This window comes from Puntigrus tetrazona, chromosome 7 (assembly GCF_018831695.1).
Source record: "Puntigrus tetrazona isolate hp1 chromosome 7, ASM1883169v1, whole genome shotgun sequence".
In the NCBI taxonomy this organism is placed as follows: Eukaryota; Metazoa; Chordata; class Actinopteri; order Cypriniformes; family Cyprinidae; genus Puntigrus; species Puntigrus tetrazona.
This window is the reverse complement of record NC_056705.1, coordinates 38,422,082-38,428,950: the sequence shown is the minus strand read 5'-3', so window position 1 is coordinate 38,428,950 and position 6,869 is coordinate 38,422,082. Positions and strand designations below refer to the sequence as shown.

General features: G+C 34.6%; 1 protein-coding gene across 2 annotated transcripts in view; it reads right to left on the bottom strand.

Moving 5' to 3' along the window:
- frem1a (Fras1 related extracellular matrix 1a) overlaps positions 1 to 5,550 on the bottom strand; it is a 32,386-nt gene extending 26,836 nt beyond the window's left edge. For both annotated transcript variants that reach the window (XM_043243293.1, XM_043243294.1), the window contains exon 1: positions 5,442 to 5,550. The gene's annotated coding sequence lies outside the window, so the exon portion shown is untranslated. The remainder of the gene's footprint in view (positions 1 to 5,441) is intronic.
- Between the last annotated feature and the right edge of the window lie 1,319 nt (positions 5,551 to 6,869).

Sequence of the window (6,869 nt, the reverse complement as noted above, 5' to 3'; positions counted from 1 at the left end):
AGCTCTTGCTGCTCCACCAATCAGATTCGAGAACTGGAATGTCTCCAGGAAGAAAAACGTGTTTGTAAATGTATTTTAGCTACCTCCCTGTCGTAAGGATGTTCAGCCAATGGTTATTTTTGGAAAGAGTATGTTTGCAAGCTAAGCTTGCACATTGCATTATGGGTTCTCTTCACAGGTTATTCTCCAAAAAAGAGCTAAATTCATTGTTGTGCTTTGTTGTGCCTTCTAATCCACATGTCTCTCAAATCCAGTGATTAAAAGCCAATATTGAAAGGGAAAATGATATTATTCAATGGTGGACTTGCTGCACCAACATATACAAAGATTAAAAAAACCACTTTATTTTGTTTTTTTTATAAATTATTAAATTATTAGAGTTTAAATTATATTCAGTACAATTATAGTACAATTCAGTACTTAATAGACCCACTTAAGTAGGACTTAACATCTTTACACTGCATGTAATTTTATTATTACATTTATGAAATATGGTTAAAGTTAATGATCAGCTAAAACATATTTGAATGTCATTTCTATTCAAGACTGTTTGTTATGCATTTAAATATATTTAAAAAAACTGCAATGATGAAGTTGCAGTTTAGTGCCTTTTAAATGTATTACATCACAGTTTAAATTATAATCAACTGCTTTAGTATGTTAGTCAACACATCAAAATAAGTGAACTTACTTTAAAGTCATTGTTTTTATAATATTTTGGATGTATTTTAAAGTTTAAAATTTTTTTAAAAGAGTACTTAAGTGTGTTCAGAAATGTAATCAAGACAGTGCCATTCTTTAATTACACTTAATTGAATTTCATTAATATATTATCTCCAAGTAAAGTTATTTAAAAATACACTTTGTAGTGCACATTCAATGCCTACTTTTCCAACAATAACCAAAAAAAAGAGCCTTTCCTCTTTGATTAATGGCTTTAAATCCCTGGAGTGCCTTTAAGGCATTTCAGACATTTTGTGCATAAACCATATCAGACTTCCAGAGCGTTCCCAACTCCGCTTGTGTGATCTCACAGTTTAGAAACAGTCAACATTGTTCTCAGGGCATGATTCTACACGCTGTACGGTCTGTGATTAGACGCTTCACCCCTGTTTGGGATGTTCTCTGAAAGGTTTGCAGCAAGTTCAACAGACAAGTGTTGAAGGGGGAAGTCTTTAAGGGTTCAGGTAAACACAAAATCGTAATGAGGCTTGACTAGGAAAGGTTACAACAAAAATGCATTGAAGAGATAAAGACAGATCTGAGAACAAAAGGGGAGGTTCAATGAAAAATATATGTTTTGAACTCTTATCTTGCTCTCATGTAGGTCAGGACCTAAACAATCCCGCCAGCATCTCCACAGAACAACTGTTGGCTTCAGATGTGGAATATAATGCACACAGACACTATCCATGTTAAATATATTATAATATATTATAAAATATATTAAATATATTTTCCTTATTATATATGTGTAATACACCAACTATCCTGATATAGAAATATCATTATGTCACCATTATGTCACCAAAAACATTGTCCAATTTCTAGTCAAATTTTTAGCACAACATCCGTTTGTCGTACCATACCATTAACACAATTCATGTTGTTTTCGCACAATATTCAATAAACACGTTTCTAAAAAGCTTAAATTTTCTTTTTACACAACTCTTTTAACCCCAAATCAAAATCATGCATGTTTCTTAGTATTTTTGCAAATGCTTAAACACAGCATGTCAGAAATGAAGACCTAATGTTCCCAATTAAATTTTGGGATTTTTGTTTTGTTGATGGCTGACATCAGCTCCCATCCGTATCCGACCCAATTTCAGTCAAGTTTCCAATAGAATTTTTGCATAGGGGACCCAATTTTTCTATTGCAATTACTCATTCAGTTTTAGATACTCTAGTATCTTGCCAAGAATGAAAAAAATGTAAAATAGGTTTCAGTAGGTAAACTGAAGACTTAATTACAAAAAAAAATAAATTATTGTCTATTACATGCAGGTAGAACTTAAACATGACTAAACAAGTCATAAAATTTTGTTAGCCTACACGCTATAATTTACTATATGTTTCTGTTGGATAAAAATGGGTTTGGCCAGAAAGTTTACTATTTGGCTAATCGTTTGATGTTGGTGTGTTGTTGTGTTAAGAGTTTGGAAAAAGTGCTCTAAGTGTTGGCAAACGCTTGTTAGCAAATGAACAAACCTGTAATGTGAAAAAGTTTCCCTATTATGGGAAATGAAAGGTTTATTTGGGAGTCCTCAACAACAGATTGACATGCTTGCACGGTCAAAAAACACTTATTTTTACAGTGTTTGCTCAATGACTCGATGATTAATTTTTCCAAATCCCTTCTTTCGTGTGAAGCTAAACTGCAGTGATTTTCATCTCATCATAATGCAGTGTTTGTGAGCTCAGTGCTGCTTTGTGTACAGCATTACCGGGGAAACCGCTATTTTACCGCCAACAATAGCAGCATGTAGTGGAGAAAAATGAATTTGCGTTTTAATTTGGATCAAAGCACAAAGGCTAACAAGTGGGTGGGCTACATGCTAATGTTAACCTCAACAGAAAACGGCTTGAGATAAAAAAAGACTCGTTTCAATGATTCAGAGTCGACTCAATAACTTTACGCACGATCTAGGCCACTTTCAGATTTAAAAGTTAGCAGGATGTTTGCATTCACTTACAGCCGTGTTACAGACTGAAATCAAATTTTACAAAAAATACGTAATAGGGACGTTTTCAACTTAACGTTATGTCATTTAAATAATCATAACATGCGATAAGCTCAAAATGGATCAAATCGTTTTCTTGAACACTTTTCTTTGTCTCACAAAAAACTGTTTCAAACAAGAAAGCCATTATGGACCACTTTCCTTCATATTCACTACTATGCAGTTTAGCAAAAATAAATGTGACATATGAAACTGCAAGCACAACAGTCCTATCAGTCCAAGCAATCAGACTCAATTAAATCCAGCCGATTGAAGATGTTATGAGAGCGTTTCACAGAGGTTTATGTGTAGTAACTGAATATTATTGTAGTAACATTGTTTCTTCGTTAGGGTTACGGGCTGGAGGGATGGGAAGATGTGTTTCAAGTTTAGCCAGGATTCACGTCCTAATGTTTTGGTGTAGATATGGCGGTGATTAAGAGGCTCCAGTCAGGAAAGCCCAAGGCAGGCCGGGTGGGTGGCCTGGACCCCTCTGCACTGTGTCTAAACCCGGCTCTGCTTCCGTTCAAACATGTGGGGGCAGCTTTCCTGTCATCAAAACCAGCCAAGACCAAGTGTGAAGAACAATAAGAGCAATGACGGAAGGTGCTGCTCGAAATGTTGAACTGAAATGTTACTGAAAAAGTTATTCACCAATACGAAACGAAGATAAATAAAGTATAAACTGCTTTGCTTCCTCGACACTGCATAAAAGGTCATATATTTAATATGCATTTATTTCATTAAATACGTTAATGTGGTCACATATTTACTGATATATCTCTTGAGAATTTAATTAAACGTTATTTGGAGTACTACTTAATATTAAGCCTAAAATGTGTTTTAATGTCAAGGTTGATGGGGATTGTATGATTTTTGAATAATAATGCAAGATATTGAAGTATACTTGCATAAATATGGTGTAGTATACTAAAAGTACAATTGCAGGTTATTTGTTTTAAGTAAATAAAAATGTAGTATATATATATATATATATATATATATATATATATATATATATATATATATATATATATATATATATATATATATATATATATATACACTACTGCTGTCAAATGATAAATCGCGATTAATCAAATCCAAAATAACTTCAATTATATATGTTTACTGTGTATATTTATTAATACACCCACACGTATGTATATATATATATATATATATATATATATATATATATATATATATATATATATATATATATTTAATAACATTTATTTACATGCATTTATATAATATATAATTTACAATGTATATAAATTTGGTTAAAATATAATATATTTTTCTAAAATATATACATGCATGTGTATACCATAATTAAATATGTATATATATATATATATATATGAGGTATAAAAATATAAGGCATAAACTTCTTTCTAAATTCTTGCTATTTTGAAAAATAAAAATTCGAACTATATTCGGTAAAAACAAACCTCAAAAGTAATGGTGTTTTTTTTCGTGTTGTATCTAAAAGCACCGATTAAGCAAATGATATTTTTGAAGTAGAGTGCATGTAATTGTCCTTCTCACAAGGTGAGGACGTGCAAACTATAATTTCCGTCTGTTCTTATTAGAGCTCAAATTTCTGGGTCACACGGGAAAAAAGTCTGCGTTCCTCTCTGAAGAAGTGGCCTTTCTGTACAGCTGGGACTGACTGGAGACACCGGCTGGAGCCGGCAGAAATCGGCTGCTTTCCTCACAGCGCCGTGCGCTGCTTCTCATCTCACTAATGACAGGGTAACGAGCAGCCAACTATTTCCAAAGCAAAGATGAGCACAGGGAAAGGGGGAGGCCCGAGCGGCGTCTGCGCTCTCTAAACAGCTTTGGCCCCTATTTGGCAGCATACCAACCGTTCTCAGTGTTCGCAAGTGCTGAAGACTCCCAGATGAAGAAAAGCATTGTTATTCTAAGCTTAAAGAAAGCTCGACGAAAATGCTCGTTTCAGTGAACAGAAATCTATTTTTAATGCTTCACACTTGGCTTTCACCTAGATACATAAATGAACGAACGATAAAACCAATTAAAAACTTTATTAAAATTATTCAAACTTTTTTTATGACCGAAACAAATGGATTAGATATAGGTAAAGATCGGGATGTTTAGAAATAGTGCATTATTTGAGGTAGAAATGTCTAAATAATGTCTACACTCTTACGTTATAGACATTTTATGGTTCAATGAAGACCCTTTATCAACCATGGAACTTTCCCAAACAGTATTTGAGAACCACTCTTAAATTTCCAAAAGGCAACTAAAAAAAAATTGACTTTAAGTTTGGTTTCTTAAAAGAACCATTTTTAATTCCATTTTGATGTTTGAATCCAAAAGGTTCTACAGATTTCAAAAACTCCTCGCGGAACCGTCAAAGCCAATAAAGAACAAAATGATTCTTTGCGGAACCCAAATACTTCCTCTATGACATCGCTGCCAAAAGCCCCCTTTGAAACCTTTAGTACGTAAAAAAAATTTCCAGTTAAAAATTCTAATTCAATTTGTCTTATTTGATAGAGATTTATATAAACTAGATGTGACCGAGAAACACATTTACTGATGAGTCAATCTAAATCTTATCATTATTTTCCATTGGCTAAACTTCTTTATAGTACTCCAGCCTTCGTGGAGGAAATCGACAGATCTAGCAAGGGACATTGTCACGCGCTCAACACAAATACAGTTAATCAGGCGAGATCTTACCTACAATCACTCCACGACTGTTTGCCTTCTCTCTTTCACAGCAGCCGTCTAATTGACAAGAGTCCCGATGGCAATGGGAGATGGGAGAAGCGGAGGAGGTGGGACTGTCCTGCTCCGGAGGCTTCTGGGGAAGAGGAGGAGGAGGAGGAGAGAGAGGCCGGGCATGGAGAGAGACAGAAGTGCAGAGGCAATCAGAAAAGAGAGGCAAACGCAAACAGAGAGAGATCAAAGAAAAACAATCTACGCTCTGACACGCAGCACCGCGCCATTAGATAATGACAGATTGAGATCTCCCATCAAAGGGCGTCTAGATGACACCACTCGTGTTTAAAGATCCGTCCAATCACTTCCTAAGTATCTCTCAATGCGTAGCTGTATAATAATACAGTAACCCAAATAACTATGTTTTAGATGCTGTGATACCATTTTTGTGTGTATCGAGTTTTTTTTGTCATACACAAAAGTAGTAGCCATCTACCCACACGACTGGTATTAAAAACAGTTAAATATATGTGTATGTTGTCTGATATTACACATTGAGTGTAAGCAATCTAGAAATATGTGAATACATGCATTTGAAAAAGAATATTTGTTAACACTTGATAGTCGATACCTTTGCAACTACATGTCAACTAGCAGTCATTAAAGTATTAGTAGACTGTTTGCTTAATATTTTCTATAACCTTATTTCGATAGGCCTACAACATACCGATTATCAGAAACTTTGCAAGCGTATGTCAACTTATTCTCCTAACCCTAAACCTACCCTAACGGCCTACTCTGAGAGGTAGAAGACGCGTAGTTGCAAATTAATGTGAATTAGTTGACGTAGTCGACATGTAAAGTTGCTTATAGTTAGTAGACTGTCTAAAGTGGACGATCGAAATAAAGTGAAACCAAATATTTGAATCACCTTTTAGCTTGCTGCCGTATAGTGCGGTTAATGTGCTTAAAAATACAATTTTTTACAATCTTTAAAACAAAGAAATTATATTTTAAGTGTTATGATAAGAAAAGAAAATGCATACACAATTATTTCATTCTTTGTATCGTGCATCTTTTTCGCTTTTATGCACGGTGCGGTTCAAAATAGTTTTAAACGTGATTTTGTGTTCATTTCTGATCACACTGCATCTGGTTATTTATTAACACCCGAGGTACAGCAAGTCTAATTTTCCAAACACATCGTCCAAATTGCATTCTGCCACACAATAACTATCAGTGTCTTCTCCCCTGTGACCTTTGACCTTTCTGTTAATCTCTCATCTAAGCGTAGTCTGAGATCCCCCTCCCGTGTAAACAGAATAGCTCGCAGCAGTTACTGTATAGCTCTCAACAGCATAACAGCTCTAAAGACGAAACAGACCCTCTCCACAGACTTCACATGCATTCGCACGAGTCCATTATCCACACTTTTCTTATCCTGAG